Source organism: Triturus cristatus, chromosome 4_1 (genome assembly GCF_964204655.1).
Source record: "Triturus cristatus chromosome 4_1, aTriCri1.1, whole genome shotgun sequence".
In the NCBI taxonomy this organism is placed as follows: Eukaryota; Metazoa; Chordata; class Amphibia; order Caudata; family Salamandridae; genus Triturus; species Triturus cristatus.
The window spans coordinates 1,129,039,719-1,129,055,652 of NC_140585.1; the positions used below are offsets into that span (position 1 = coordinate 1,129,039,719).

A 15,934-nucleotide genomic window follows, 5' to 3' on the forward strand; every position below is an offset into this window, starting at 1 on the left:
GTGCTGGGGTGAATGTATGACATTGGTCTGCATTCTGTCCATCAACTGTTGTTTTTGCATTTGTCACCCCGAGTGGGACGGGTATGCCCAGACGTGGGTCCCGTGCTCTCCATGCTACTGGAATCAAGCTATCCTGGCTGAAGAGGGGTGAAACCCCGAAACCGGTCCTAGCATGCTTGTTTCCAGTCCAAGGAGAACCTGGCTTGGCAGTTCGGGCTGGACTGTTCCCATGAGGCACAGGGTCAAGACTGATTTGCATATGGCTGGGTTCAAACTGGAATGGCACGGTGAGCAAAAAAAAATGATGGACTTCGGCCCAGATCTCTGTACTGGGGTGAATGTATGACATTGTTCTGCATTCTGTCCATCAACTGTTGTTTTTGCATTTGTCACCCCGAGTGGGACGGGTATGCCCAGACGTGGGTCCCGTGCTCTCCATGCTACTGGAATCAAGCTATCCTGGCTGAAGAGGGGTGAAACCCCGAAACCAGTCCTAGCATGCTTGTTTCCAGTCCAAGGAGGACCTGGCTTGGCAGTTCAGGCTGGACTGTTCCCATGAGGCACAGGGTCAAGACTGATTTGCATATGGCTGGGTTCAAACTGGAATGGCATGGTGAGCCCAAAAAATGATGGATTTAGGCCCAGATCTCTGTACTGGGGTGAATGTATGACATTGTTCTGCATTCTGTCCATCAACTGTTGTTTTTGCATTTGTCACCCCGAGTGGGACGGGTATGCCCAGACGTGGGTCCCGTGCTCTCCATGCTACTGGAATCAAGCTATCCAGGCTGAAGAGGGGTGAAACCCCGAAACCGGTCCTAGGATGCCTGTTTCCTGTCCAAGGAGGACCTGGCTTGGCAGTTCGGGCTGGACTGTTCCCATGAGGCACAGGGTCAAGATTGATTTGCATATGGCTGGGTTCAAACTGGAATGGCATGGTGAGCAAAAATAATGATGGATTTAGGCCCAGATCTCTGTACTGGGGTGAATGTATGACATTGTTCTGCATTCTGTCCATCAACTGTTGTTTTTGCATTTGTCAGACCGAGTGGGACGGGTATGCCCAGACGTGGGTCCCGTGCTCTCCATGCTACTGGAATCAAGCTATCCAGGCTGAAGAGGGGTGAAACCCCGAAACCGGTCCTAGGGTGCTTGTTTCCAGTCCAAGGAGGACCTGGCTTGGCAGTTCGGGCTGGACTGTTCCTATGAGGCACAGGGTCAAGACTGATTTGCATATGGCTGGGTTCAAACTGGAATGGCATGGTGAGCAAAAAATAATGATGGATTTAGGCCCAGATCTCTGTACTGGGTTGAATGTATGACATTGTTCTGCATTCTGTCCATCAACTGTTGTTTTTGCATTTGTCATACCGAGTGGGACGGGTATGCCCAGACGTGGGTCCCGTGCTCTCCATGCTACTGGAATCAAGCTATCCTGGCTGAAGAGGGGTGAAACCCCAAAACCGGTCCTAGGATGCTTGTTTCCAGTCCAAGGAGGACCTGGCTTGGCAGTTCGGGCTGGACTGTTCCCATGAGGCACAGGGTCAAGACTGATTTGCATATGACTGGGTTCAAACTGGAATGGCATGGTGAGCCAAAAAAATGATGGATTTAGGCCCAGATCTCTGTACTGGGGTGAATGTATGACATTGTTCTGCATTCTGTCCATCAACTGTTGTTTTTGCATTTGTCACCCCGAGTGGGACGGGTATGCCCAGACGTGGGTCCCGTGCTCTCCATGCTACTGGAATCAAGCTATCCTGGCTGAAGAGGGGTGAAACCCCAAAACCGGTCCTAGGATGCTTGTTTCCAGTCCAAGGAGGACCTGGCTTGGCAGTTCGGGCTGGACTGTTCCCATGAGGCACAGGGTCAAGACTGATTTGCATATGGCTGGGTTCAAACTGGAATGGCATGGTGAGCAAAATAAAATGATGGATTTAGTCCCAGATCTCTGAATGTATGACATTGTTCTGCATTCTGTCCATCAACTGTTGTTTTTGCAATGGTTCTCCCTGATTGGCATATTTGTTTTACTAGTAGATCCCTAGTGAAGTGCACTGATTGTGCCAGGGCTGGTAAATAAATTTCTACCAGTAGGCTTGCAGCACTGATTATGCCACCCACATGAGTAGCCTGGAAAAGATGCCTCAGGCCTGCCACCGCAGTGCCTGCGCGCACATTGTACATAGGACACACCTATGGTAGGCCCACGGTACCACCCTAGGCAGGGCGCTGTGTGTGAAAGGTAGGATATGTACTGGTGTGTGTAACATGCCTTGATAGTGATATACTGCCCATTTCATTTTTCACTATTGAAAGGCTATCTTGCCCATAGGACAGAATGGGTAATGCGTTGTAAAATTTTACAAGCAAATCCTCCCATAGGGATAAGGTAGAAAATTGGAGTCTGGTATCCCTGGACTCTGAATTTGATAACACATCTTTTAGTAAGGATGGGTTTTAAAGTCTGTGTTAGCAACTGGCACTTTTAAAAAGTGGCTATTTTCTTGTTTAACTTTTCTGTGCGTTTCTGCCGGATTGTGGATTGCCTGTTTGGTTTCAGTGTGACAGGGACTGAGGGTGTGCATTTGGTGTGGTGTCTTCTTGTGGTGTTTTCACTATGTTACTGTGAGTGTTGATACAAATACTTTACACATTGCCTTTGGGATAAGACTGTCTGCTCGTGCCAAGCTCCAAAGGAGGTGACCAGGGGTTATCTAAAGTATGTACTCCCCTTACGCTGACTGGAGGGAAGGGTCCCTATTTGAACAAAGATACCTACCACTGCTAACTAGAGATACTCATTTCTAACAGATTGTTCTTATCTTTAGTTTTGACTGACCAGGGAGTTTGTTTTTTAAAAGGGGTAAGTATTTTTGACAGGAGGTTTCCTTCTCAGGTCACCTACTGTCGAAGAGGGATAGGAGATTAGCTCCTTGGCGAACTAACACATTAAATGAGGTGCATGGGCGCATATGGTACAAGAGCCTTAACTCTGAATGTCTAACACTTGAAACTGTGTTGTTTTTTTCTTTGGCTTCTGTGCTTGGTACATATATTGTTGTATGCTGTTTTGTGTCGTAAGTACACAAGACAGATTGTTGTGCACTTTCTGTCTTTTGAGCCCGCCCCAGCTGTTTAGGAACTGTCATGACTGTGGCCATTTCCATAAGACAATCGGTTGGACTCGCTTTAGCCACTCATTTCACAGGATGCTGTGAACATGCCCTTGAATAAACAGAGACACAGCACCTCACCAGTGCACGTCTAATTGGCTATAAAATAAAACTGTTCACAAAAATTGTCATGATTAGAAAAATGTGTCACCTTGAAGTCAGCCATGTGACTGCCCCTCCCTTCTGTAAAATTGATAGAATTGGAATTGAAATGGAGATGAAAGGATGGGTAGACTAGACTGATGTTCCCTTATCTGATCCTTAAGGGGAACTATATGTTGGTGGCTTGCCCAGGTGGCACCACCATTATTGCTCATGTTACTGCAACACTCCGTACAGTTGTAGAGATCTCAAAGTCCTTTATTAGTTAGCCTGAGTAACAGGGTTGTAACAGGTGATGTGGGAAGGAACAATGCGTTTGCAGAAAATTATTAAAATGAAATGAAAGAATGTTTGTAGCAGGCCCTGCTGGGTGGGTACTGGAAGTCATGATGCCTAAATTGAAAGTAAGGCACATTGGATGCAGGTAATACAGTGGTGCTTATATTGCTTGACCTAAGTGCCGCATTTGATACGGTTTCTCATACCGTATTAATTAAGTCTTTACGATCCCTAGGCATCTCGGGATCGGCACTTGGTTGGTTGTCTTCTTTCTTAGCTAAACGTACATTTCAAGTGTGTTCTTCTAGGGCTTCCTCAAAGGTTTATCCTTCGCCGTATGGGGTGCCACAAGGCTCAATTCTAAGCCCTCTTATCTTCAGCATCTATGTACAACCTTTGGCAGTGATTGCAGAAGAAGCGGGGCTGTCGCTCTTTTCTTATGCCGATGATACTCAGATTATCTTTTCCTTATCTGTAGAAAAGAGTTCTGGTCCATCTACCCTGCAATTGAGCCTGCGCAATATTGCATCTTGGATGAAATCTAATTTGCTCAAGCTCAATGGGGAAAAAACGGAGGTCCTTATTCTTGGAAAAAATACAGATCTCTGGGGCCCTCAACATTGGCCTGATGAAATGGGGCCTCAACCCTTTCCCTCTACTTAGGTCTGAAATCTTGGTTTCATCACTGACAATAAATTGTCAATGAGACAACATGCAGTAAAAACTGCAGCCACCTGTTTCACCATCCTCAAATGGTTTAAAAAAATCATTTGGATGCTCCCTGCTGTTACCCAAAAGACTGTAGTCCAGGCACTTGTAACTTCACGACTGGATTATGGAAACATCCTCTTTTTGGGTGCCAACAGGGCTGTGTTGTGTAAGCTTCAGGTGGCACAGAACTCTGCAGCGAGATTACTTTGCAGAATTCCTAGAATGTCTTATGTCTCTAATGCCTTGAGAGATCTGCATTGGCTCAGGGTGGAAAATCGACCAAATTCAAGGCCCTGAGCTATATGTTTAAAATCAAGAATGGTACTGCACCTAAATACCTGCAAAACCTGGTACGCCTCTATCAACCCTCTCGTTCGTTACGCTCTTCTACTCAATAAAAATTTGAGATTCCCAGGATCAAGCTTGCAAGAATGGACGGTCGCTCTTTCTCCTATCTCGGTCCACGTCTGTGGAACTCTCTTCCCTTTTTGATGCGTAAAGAACCCTTGTATTCAAATTTTCGAAAACAGCTAAAAACTTGGCTATTCAATCAATGATTTTATCATTCAGTGACTTTTGTCTTCTCAGAGTCTCCTTCTAGGTCTGCACTGGGAAACCCTTTTTGGGTAGCTGTGCGCATTATAAAAATAAATTCACATAACATAACATAACATTGTCAGAATAAGACATTGCTCAGCCTGTGTACTGTATGGTGCACATGATGCACATTACTAGGAAGGGTACCTGTATGGCCCCCAATAATTCCCCACCACACATTTTCTTCTTCGAGGTTCTTCAGATGAAAAATATAGGAATGGACAGATGCAATGATCCAAAGTATGTCCGAATTGTTTTTTCAGAGCTTAGTAAATGAATGAAAGGCTTTCCCCACTACTTGGTGATGGGAGAGAAAAAAATAAAATATATAAATTTTTTCCTTGCCAGTTAACTAAAAGTTCTCATTATATCCACTAATAGGTCTGGGACGCCCTGCAGTCACATTAAGGAGGGGCCCGGATGTGATGCACAGCCTGGCTGCTTGTTATGGAACATCCATGAATACGACTGAGGCAAAGCTGCAGAGCAAATAAAAACAAAGAAAGTGCTGGACCAGGCAGTACCATCGAACAAGAAAAGAAAGAGGGGCTATCCAGGAGCCCCAGCCTGCTGGTCCACCTTTGCTTGAGTCCCAGCCCATTGAGCCTAGCCTGTGGGCTCGCCTGTGTTTGAGTCTCTGCCCCTTGGTCCCCCTTGAGTTTGAACCCTTTTTCTCTTGACCCCTCTGTGCCTGGAGTGACAAGGTACAATATACGCCTGACGGAGGAACAGTGCACCAAGGGAAATTTAGATTAGTAGAGATGAAGAATAAGGTGTGTAGATCATTAGTAGGGATGGACTTCATGGATGAAGAATAGGGTGCGGATACCCTGTCTAAGGTACCAGCGATAGAGTAGGGGAATAGAGATTGGTGCATTGTTTGGACAGGCAACGAACGGGGCCAAGGGACTGTGATTCTAAAGAAAGAAATACCTTGCCCTGCAATGTGGGATCTGGATCCGAGCAGGACGAACAGCTCCACCGCCGGTGCTCAATAGCGCCTATGCCAGATGAACAATAGGAGTCTACCAGTGATGGCTCACTGAAAGACACTGGAAAGAAGAGTTTTGCCCACCATCCTGTTCCCTGGTCACCAATTCCATTATGTTACATTTCTCTCCCAATCACCATGTATCTGTTTGGTCACCCAATTGATGAGGAAAATAGCCTTTTGCACCTCCCTGTCCAGAGCGGGGTCGGTACATAGAAAGTACAACTTGCATCCCTAGTTGTTATTGTGCTAATAATAGTGTTAGCAACATCCTACTCCCTGAATGAGAAGTATCCTGTGCACTCTCAAATTCATCCAGCACCTGTTTCTCTTGTGAACATGTTTGTTACTTTGGCTCCTCGCACAGGGGAGCACAGGAGGACATAAAATGATGATACAAGTGTCTAGATTGGTGTACCTTCGATTCTGTTCTCCAATCCCAGATATGACATTTATTGATTTATGCACTGCAAATGAATGTGTACATTAAGCACCTGTCATGATAGTTAATATGACAGTTCGTTTTTGTATCCAGGGGCGGGGAGATTAAGGTGGGTGTGAACATATGACTTCATTTACAGACTGAACATGACAATAGGCCCGACTTAGATCATGTGTCATAATTAGGGCTCCCGGTTTATGGTATTTATTTTTTTAACATCTCCGACTGTATTTATCTATATTTATTTTTTGCCCATCTTATTAGTATTCATCCATATTTATTTTGTGTTTTGCGAATATAGGGAGTCATAAAATGGTATATTTCCACATTTATTTAACTAATAAACATGCACTCATACTTTGCTGCCTTTCGAGTTTTAGCAAATTAGGCAGCCAAATATAGCAAAAAACTACACCTTCAAGTAAATATGAGCCGTATAATGCAAATATATGTTACCATACACCTGCATTTAGGGAAATCTCAACCTATTTTTAACTTCCCATGCTGCCTGTTTGCTCAGCTGTTGTCATAGAAATCACGAAAAACAGCATGGAGAGTCACCCACAAGAAGCACACTTTTCTGCATTTTTCCAATACAGACAGGAAACACTTTGTTTTCTGTCTGTAATTATGTGTAAAATCCCATAAAAACGGAAAACCAGGAACCTTAATTATAATGTTCACTTCGCCCGTGGTTCAAAAGTTCATACTTAGCATCCGAGGGGATGGTTGGCAAATGTTGCCTTTCTTTTTTTGTTCCCCCACTGTATTTGTTGCCCCATCTACGTATTGCACATTTCATCAGGTACAATGTAAAATATGTTACATGAAAAATAGGCCCTTGTATGCACTGTCTCCCAGTTTGTTGCGTCTGCTGCGTAGGTACATTAACTACTAAGGAAAGGACATTCATGCAACACAAATGCTAAGATCATGCTTCAGAAGGAGATAGAAGGGTTGATGAGCGTTGATGTAGATACTTTTTAGGTCAACATGTCTCTTATAGTTTCCCTGCTTAATAACGAACATTTGAACAGTTCTGAGTATTGATATTGTTCATGTGAATAGAGATGTTTCACTCAAAAGTATAAAATGACTTAGCTATTGCTAAAACGGGGGTCTGTAGAGTTAAATTAAAAGTCTTATCAGTGCTACCATATGTAATGATTGTTAAGTTAGCCTTTGCGGCACCATTTTATACATAGCCACTAATTCTAGGCCATGTTATTTGTTCCCTGGCTCTGCAAGTAGCAGCTGTGTAGAATTCCCTGTGTTTCTGTAAGTTGAGCCTTGCTGTATAAATGAATACACTGTTTGTACTTCTGCATACCTTTCCCATGAGATGGAGCCTGCCCCCCCTGGCTCAGCTGTAGGCTCGGACAGAATAACCTTGCCAGAGAAATTGTGTGTGCCCGGTCTCAGACTCTTAGCTCATCTTTGTGTGCCCCCTCTGTTTCTGCTGCCTTCTGTGGAAAGTTACTGGGTGGGCGTGTCTTGTGCTCAGGCTGAAATGTATAACTATAAATTAACAACAGGAGAGAGAGGGAAATTATTTGGAGCCACTCTTAGTCCCCCAGGGCTAGTATATGTAAACAAAGGAAGAGTGTATCCGTCACGACTAAGCACGTGAAAAGTGTTAAATAAGGTGAATAATTGTGTTTGTAAAAGAACCCTCACTCACCAACCTAGTTGGTGACATGCTTCATCATTGGGTTCCCACCGGAGAGACCGAATGTCTCCCCGGTGTGCTACGACGCCTGATTTACAGCGGAGCTGGTTTTTGTTGGAGTGAAGACAGTGCAATTTAGTGAAGGTGGTGGTTTAAAAAGGTGTCGCAGTTTTAACCAAGAAAAACTTTAATGGTGGTAAACTGGGCACGGTTAAAAAGGAGTGAGGTGGACGTGAGAATTCTGGTAATTATTAGACCAGCTACGTCCTAGTAGAAGTGCAAAATGGTCGACATGTTTCTGCTTCGCACGATATTACATGAAGCATTCTTCAGGACCTAATTGTGAACAACCACGGCGGTATACGCTCGCTAAGACGCACCCTGACCAGTGGTGTCTGAAACCGCTAACACTTACGGTTGTGGAAAAATGCCTTCAGGATTTCTGAAAGCTTTCAATTCTGTTGAAGCAAAAAAAGGGGTGAGGAGACATAACATAACAAACAATGCTTCACAACATACATAAATATTAACAGAAAACAAGGCAGAAAAAATTACAGTTCGTGAACAAGCTTCGCGCACACAAACAGTGAGTTGCCATTGTACCTGAACATATGGGAATATACACTCGTATCAGCCCATGCTGGTATAGTGAGATATCGTGGCACAGTAGTGGTGAAGTTAGTAAGACCAAATGAACTGTGCAGAGCGAGCGCCAACCTATTTGGCAGTGATTAGGGCACAAGTGAATTTTTTCACGTGACTGAGCTCAAAGAAAGATAGCAATAACCATCAAACTGTAAGTCAGCAACAAACTATGGCTGACTATAGGAGGCAAAAGCAAATGCTTGGATGTAGTAATGGAGAACGGAGACTGATCCCACCGATCCGTAAACCCAAAAGAAGGTACGAGTAATGAGTTTAGCAATGGGTGCTTACGCGATGTTCGTTTGAACGTCACAGCATGAGTCCAGGTGGGGGGGGCGAGACTTATAGTCAAACTCTGGGTGGAGAGAAATAAATAATGAAGTTAAAATAACTTACGGGGTCATGGCGAAACTGCAGGCTAAGGAAAACCAGAACCTCTACTTACTACCCCAAAGCCTCCAACCCGCGGGAAACCTGCTTGTCCCTCCTTCAGACTCGAATGTTAACATTCATCCCGTGGGCGGTGTTGATAAAGGAAGTGCTTTGCTCTGGAGACGTTAAGCGTCATCACGCTAGTCACGTGGTAGGTTTGACGGGAGGGAAACAACTAGACCGCTTAGATGGTCTAAGGGGGCGGTCTTGAAATCGGGGCTTTTGCTCCCGTGACAAAGTCAACGGAGGAGCGAGAAAATGAATTTTTATCAATACGGAAGGCACCAAAAAAATCAGCAAATGTCCAACTTCATATGTAATGGAATAAAGTGTAAGCAAAATGCCACGATAGTCACATGGTATGTCTAACTAACAGCGACTATTGGAAAAGGCTTGTAGTTACAGAGTATACTGCCATGACTAATAAAGCTATAGCTGAAAAAATGGCTGAAAGAGAAGGGGTGTGTTTTCTTTTAAACCATTGTGAATAAAGATATCAATAAATGTCAATCAAGACTGCTGATGTTATTAGATATTTGAAACATGGTATAATGTTTAGCGTTTTAGCACCGTGCTCCAGGGGATATTATCGTTAAAGCCCAAGATGTGAGTGGAAAGGCGATAAATCCATCTCTGTTCTTTTTCAAATAAGATGTTTGCTGACCTATTCCCTGGTCTGATCTGTTCAATTACTGTCCAGTTGAGGTCGTCTGGAGTATGTTTGACACGTGTAAAATGTTCGGTCAATTTGGTGATGTTCTTCTCACATCGGATGTTGCTCCTGTGTTCAATAATACGCTGTTTTATTTTGCGCGTAGTCATTCCAACATATCTTATACCGCATGGGCATGTTAGCAGGTAAATTACATTGGATGAGTTACAATTAGTATGTGCCCGTTGGGTCCAAATTTTGTCTTGTTCCAGGTGTAGGATTTTACTGTTTTTTGTAAGATGACATACACTACACGAGCTGCATGGGAAATGGCCCGTCAACTTTGGGAGCCCCCAGGCCTGGAGTACAGAGGGAGTATTCTCAGTTAGTCCTTGCTTTGGTTTAGTATGTGCCAGGACATCCTTGATACTCCTTGCTTTCTTGAACGAAAAAAGGGGTTTCTCCCACTTTAAGTTGTTGCTTGTAAGGATGCCCCAATGTTTGCGGATGGACTTGGTAACCGCATTGGAGGCAGTGCTGTAGGTAGTCACGCAAGTCAATGGGACTTCCTCCTCTGGTCTTACTGATTCCTCCAAAAGGGCTTGTTTGTGTTGGTTCTTTGCTCTTTTACAACTCCGTTTGAGAATCTTGTCAGGGTAACCTCTGTTTTTCAGTTTACTGGAAAGACTCATTGCTTGAGAGCGGTAGTCTTCCATATGACTGCAGTTGCGTCTAATATGCAAAAATTGCCCAAAAGGGAGATTTTCTCTCAGGGGTCGCGGGTGAAAACTAGAGAAAGCCAAAAGGTTGTTTTTCGAAGTTGGTTTGTAATGAGTTTTTGTAACCAACTTCCCTTCCAAATTGGTAAATACCAGATCCAGAAAAATGATTTCCTTTTGGTCATAGGAGTTGGTGAATTTAAGGCTAGGATCACAGGTATTGATCCAAGTGAAAAAATTCTAAAGTAGTTTCTCAGGTCCTTGCCAGATCACTAAGATATCGTCTATATATCTTTTCCAAAAAGATATATAGGACGAAAAAGGGTTGGTGGCGGTCAGGATGTACTTTCTTTCAAAATCATAAACGTAAAGACCTGCCACACTGGGGGCAAAGGTACTCCCCATAGATGAACCATAGGATTGAAGGAAGAGGGTCCCTTTATATTCAAAAAAGTTCTTTTTCAAGGCAAGAGTGGCACAGTCTACAACGAATTGTTTTGATGTCTGAAACTCCCAGGAGGTTGCTTCCAGAGTGTCATGAATAACCCTGATGGTACCTTCCTGGGGTATGCTGGTATACAGGCTTTCTATATCTAAAGAAACCAAAAAGGTTGGATCAGCTGCCAAAGTGATGTCTTGTAGGAGTAACAGCAGGCTTTTAGTATCCTTTAGGTAGGTTGGTGTGGCCTGAATTAGAGGTTTTAGAAAAAAATCACAATAGATGGATAGGGGCTCCAAAAGAGATCCAATACCGGACACTATCGGACGCCCAGGAGGTGGAATCCTATTTTTGTGAGTTTTAGGCAGCGTGTAGAAATAAGGAGTGATGCCCTCGTTCTTTGTGAGAAAATCAGCCTCATGTCTACTTATGTATCCGTTGGACTCAGCTTCTTCCACTAGGTTAACAATCATAACTTTTAAATCAGGTGATGGATCAGTGGTTAGAGGGGTATAGCTAGTTCTGTCATCAAGGAGGCGTCTGCATTCTTTATCATAAGCAGAGGCGTCTTGAATAACCAGACCGCCACCTTTATCTGCTGGTTTTATAACCACCGTGGTGTTAGACTGAAGTGATTGTAAAGCCTGGAATTAAACGGCACTCATGTTCTTAAATGTGCCGGTATCTTCATACGTCTCAATGTCATTGAACACTGCCTGCTCATAAGCAATAAGTTCTGCTGGAACAGTGTGAGGGGGTGGTGTAAAAGTGGATTTCAAGTGTAGTCCTGTATCACTTTCTAGTGTTGATGGATTGCTGGACTGTTGTTTTTCAAAAAAATGTTTGAGTTTTAATTTTCTAAAAAACTCCGCTAATTCGCAGTGTAAGCGAAAACGGTCAAGGCGTGCTGTGGGGACAAAGCCTAGTCCTTTCTCTAGGACTTGTTGTTCTACGTCTGTAAGAATTAGGGAAGATAAATTGGTCACTAGGGTCTCTGGTTGCTGGGCCCTGCTTGTTGTGCCCCCGATTTGCTCCTCGTGTTGATCCCTATCTCTTCGTCCTGTTATTGAAATGTATAACTGTCACCTTTATGCTTGTGAAAGGCAGTCCCTCGGCAGTCTTTTCATGAGGCTTGTCAGACTGGGCTCCACAGAAGTGCAATATTAAATAAATATCTTTGGTTTGTATTCTCTACAGTCTGACTGACTCTTCATTATTTGGGAAGACATAGAGGTGGTCCTTATGACCCGAATGACCCACTTTTAAGACATTTTCTTTCAGTCTGCTTTCTCGATCTTGAGGTGTTCATAAAAATCAATAAGATACACACACGGGCACACAGAAAGCCCATGGCAGGGAACTCTATTTTGCATTCACACAGTTTCCACCGACAGAAACTGAAACACAGTATCCAGTATTCTGAACATCTACGGATGAAAAGAAATTGCAGTGAGACTTCATCCTTAGAGGAAGCTCAGATCACTGAGAGAGGTTACAGTACTCAAGTTCTGAAACAGGGATGTCATTTGAGACGTCATCAGTGATGTCATCAGTGATGTCACTGACTATGTCATGAGGGATGTAATATGTGAGGTCATAGGCAGTGCATTGCGGGGTCGCGAGCTATAGTTAGCTGAGAAAACTATAACGGCTGAATTTCTCTGGTTTTGTACGAGTAAAATGTCAGCCTAATCTTACAGTCCCGGTAACCTTTGTTTTTTTTCGGGAATTTCTAAGGTTTTTTTAAATGCTAATTATCTATGGTTTTTTAACTAGCATTTGCGTTTACAGAGTGGTGGAGAAAGGGGGCTGGGCCTCCAATCAGCGCTCAGGAATTCCGCCGCGTAGGGTTTACAGGAGGTACTTGGAGTTGTTCTTGGCCCCCATAGTCCCTCACGAGTAAAGTGGACTCCATCCCCCAACCAGCGCATTTGCAGAGTGGTGGAGAAAGGGGGGCGTGGCCTCCGAAGACCTTTTAGTAATCCCACGGTGTGTGACTTACTGGAAGTAACAGGAGGGGTAGTTGGTCCCCAACAATGTTCTTGAGGGCCAACTACCCCTCCTATTATCTCCAATAAGTCCCACACAGCAGGATTGCTGAGTTCTGATAGCAGGCCACGCCCCCTTTCTCCACCACTCTGCAAACGCGCCTCCTGGTGTACTCTTGGTTGGTGGATGAAGTCCCCTTCACTGCTGGGAGTCCTTAGGGGCCAACTAGCTTATCTGTTACCTCCAGTCAGCATCACACAGTGGGATATCTGAGAGGTGGTGACAGGCTACGCCCCCTTTCTCCACCACTCCGCAAACTTACCTCCTGGTGCGCTCTTGGTTGGGGGGCCCCGAGGTCCCTCCCGGCTCCCCTCCTTCTGCAGGAGCCGGCATTGCTTCATAGAAGTTAGAGCATTTTCAATGCTCTCACTTCCATGAAGCAAAGCAGAGTTTGCTATGGCATGGCGGGAGCAGTGCTCCCACCATGCCATTGGCAAACTGCAATGTCCTGGTGGTGGGCACCTTGGGACATTGCTGGGGCCGGCCCTGGGGGGTGGCGGTCCCCAGGGCCATTTAGGGATCCAGGAGGAGGGGCGTGCAGCCCCCTCCCATCTTTCAAATAGCCTAGAAGAGGTGGCGGTCCCCAGGGCTAAGTGGGGAGGCTGAAGCCTCCAATGCATTTTCTACATTTAGCCCCGGGGAGGTGGCAGTCCCCAGGGCTGCAGGGGGCTGTGTGCCCCCACCGCATTTCCTAAAATTAGCCCTAGGGAGGTGGTGGTTTCCGGGGCTTCGGGGGCCCACGTTGGCCCCCGCATCATTATTTTCGACATGGCTCACCTTGGGGCTTAAACAAAATGAAGTGCGGGAGCCCGCTCTTCGTTTTTGTAAAACTTTTCAGCCAGACTCGACAATCCAACGCGAATCCAGCCGAATATTTTATAAAAATGCCTTTTTTTACCTTGGGGGGTCCCTGTGGGACCCGCAGAGCAGGCCTATGGGTTCAGGGTGTTTCTACCCTGTCTCTTTTCTTGTTTTTTTAAACTTTTTGTTTACCTTCTTCTTGTGACTCGGTTGAACCGAGTCACAAGATGGCTACCAACACTTCCTGGTTTGAAGTGTTCGCAGCCAATCAAATTGCAGTCACGAGATCGGGAGGATTCATGCATCATCCGCGTCCCCACTTGGATATCTGAGAAATATTTAAATTTCTCAGGAACTACTGAACAGATTTACACCATTTAACAAAAAGAGTGCTTTCTGAACCAAGAGATACTTTTTTGCCAAATTTGGTGTAATTCCTTTCAGCCGTTCAGGCTGTAGCTGTATCTAAAGTTTCCTATGGGACCCCCCTTTTCTCTGCCCCACTAGACGAATCACGCTGAAACTTTCAAAACAGTAGGTGACCTTACCGCCCCATTCGTTTTGACACTTTCGCGAAGATTCGTCAAACGACGCCAAAGATATTGGCAAATCAAAAAACGCTTTTCCTATGGAAACTAGGTCCTAACTATAACTACCTACTGGCAACTGCCAGTAGGTAATATATATATGTAAGTTACCTACTGGCGGGCTCCAGGAGGTAGTTATAGTTAGGACCTAGTTTTCATAAAAATAAAGAAAAGGGGGTACGATAGGAATACCCTGGCACCCAAACCATGTTCTTAGGATTCCTCTGGGACCCCACCACGTAAATAAAGAATTATTTATCCACAAGGTCGCGACAAATTCACAAATTTGGGGATTTTTTTTCTAAAACACAAGCGCATGCTACCTCCCTGGGGCAATCAACTATTGGCATGCGGGGGCCTGCTCTGGCCCCTGCAGCTCCAGGGACAACCACCTCCCCAGGGCAATACCTCCCCAGGGCAATAAACTATACAAGTGCAGGGGGATTCAACAGACGACCACGAGGGAAAATTAAATAAATAATTAATTTCCCTCATCATTGTCTGTCGACATCTGCCCCGCCGCTCTTACCAGCACAGGCGCGGCTGGGTGTGGAAGTTTTTCACACACTCAGCAGGGGAATACAAAAGTTAATGCACGCAGTCGCATGCACTCTCTGCCCAAGTGCCGTGACATGGGCATCCAAGCATGTATCCATTTGGAACCAGTCCAGTGGCATGATAAAACATGGAAGGACCATGCATTCTTTCAAGGACTGGAAAAAGGAAATGCAGGGGCAGTAGCATGAGGAGGGAGAAAGAGAAGCCTTTCTGCCTGAAGTAAAACCGCAAGAGGAGGATGATCGCTGGGTGGAATATTTCTCTATCTAGTGCAATCGGTGCATGAATATCAGTCTTTAAAACAACAAGAAAAAACAAAAAAGTTTGAAAGTATAATTACAAAAAATACAAAAATGGAAAAAATATAAAAATTGATACTAAAAAACACAAATGAATGTTCCAAAATATGAACGTCATAAATAAAACAACAAACAAAATTGGCTGCCTGTAGCGGGTTATCTGCTTGCCAGGCCTTGTGGCATACCAACTCTGTCTGCTGCCAAAGGCTGTGCCCAATGGGGGTCAGATTTCTGCATAGGCTGTGGTGCCTGGGCTGGCCAGAGGCCAGGCTCGGCACCCCACCCTGCTGCACATGGCCTTTAAGCCCTGACTCTCCTTCCACTGCAGGGCCGAAGGCCAAGCTCAGCTGGGGTTGGATGTCCATGTAGGGAGAGGTGCAATTCCTGGTCTCTGGTCAGCATGGGTTTGACACCCATGGAGCATGGGACGCAGTGCAAAGCACACCCCTACTGTGCACAGCTGAAGCCCTGGAGTTCATGCTGTTTGGGGATTGTGTCCAGAGTCACAGGAAAGTGGCCACATTTCGCAGACTCCACGATACAAGCTTGCTATCGGCTGGCTTTGGAAATAGTGGCAAATGGCACAGTGGTGGTTGGGGAGGCGAAGGAAGGTGGAGTCACAGAAAAACACAGATCTGCACTTTCAGGTAAGGTGGAAAGAGGTAGCCCATTCCAGAAGAGCCAAACATTCTGGAAAAGGCGGAACGTTCTGGAAGGAGCCAGAAGGTTCTTTATACTTCCAGGTCAGTCAGAGGTGTTAAGATTTAGGCATCAGTCACAGTAGTA

General features: G+C 45.0%; 1 long non-coding RNA gene across 2 annotated transcripts in view; it reads left to right on the top strand.

The window, feature by feature from the left end:
- Window positions 1-9,551, top strand: part of LOC146856144 (uncharacterized) — a 228,039-nt gene extending 218,488 nt beyond the window's left edge. For both annotated transcript variants that reach the window (XR_014980908.1, XR_014980909.1), the window contains exon 4: window positions 5,247-9,551. This is a non-coding gene — a long non-coding RNA (uncharacterized LOC146856144). The remainder of the gene's footprint in view (window positions 1-5,246) is intronic.
- The last annotated feature ends 6,383 nt before the right edge of the window (window positions 9,552-15,934 follow it).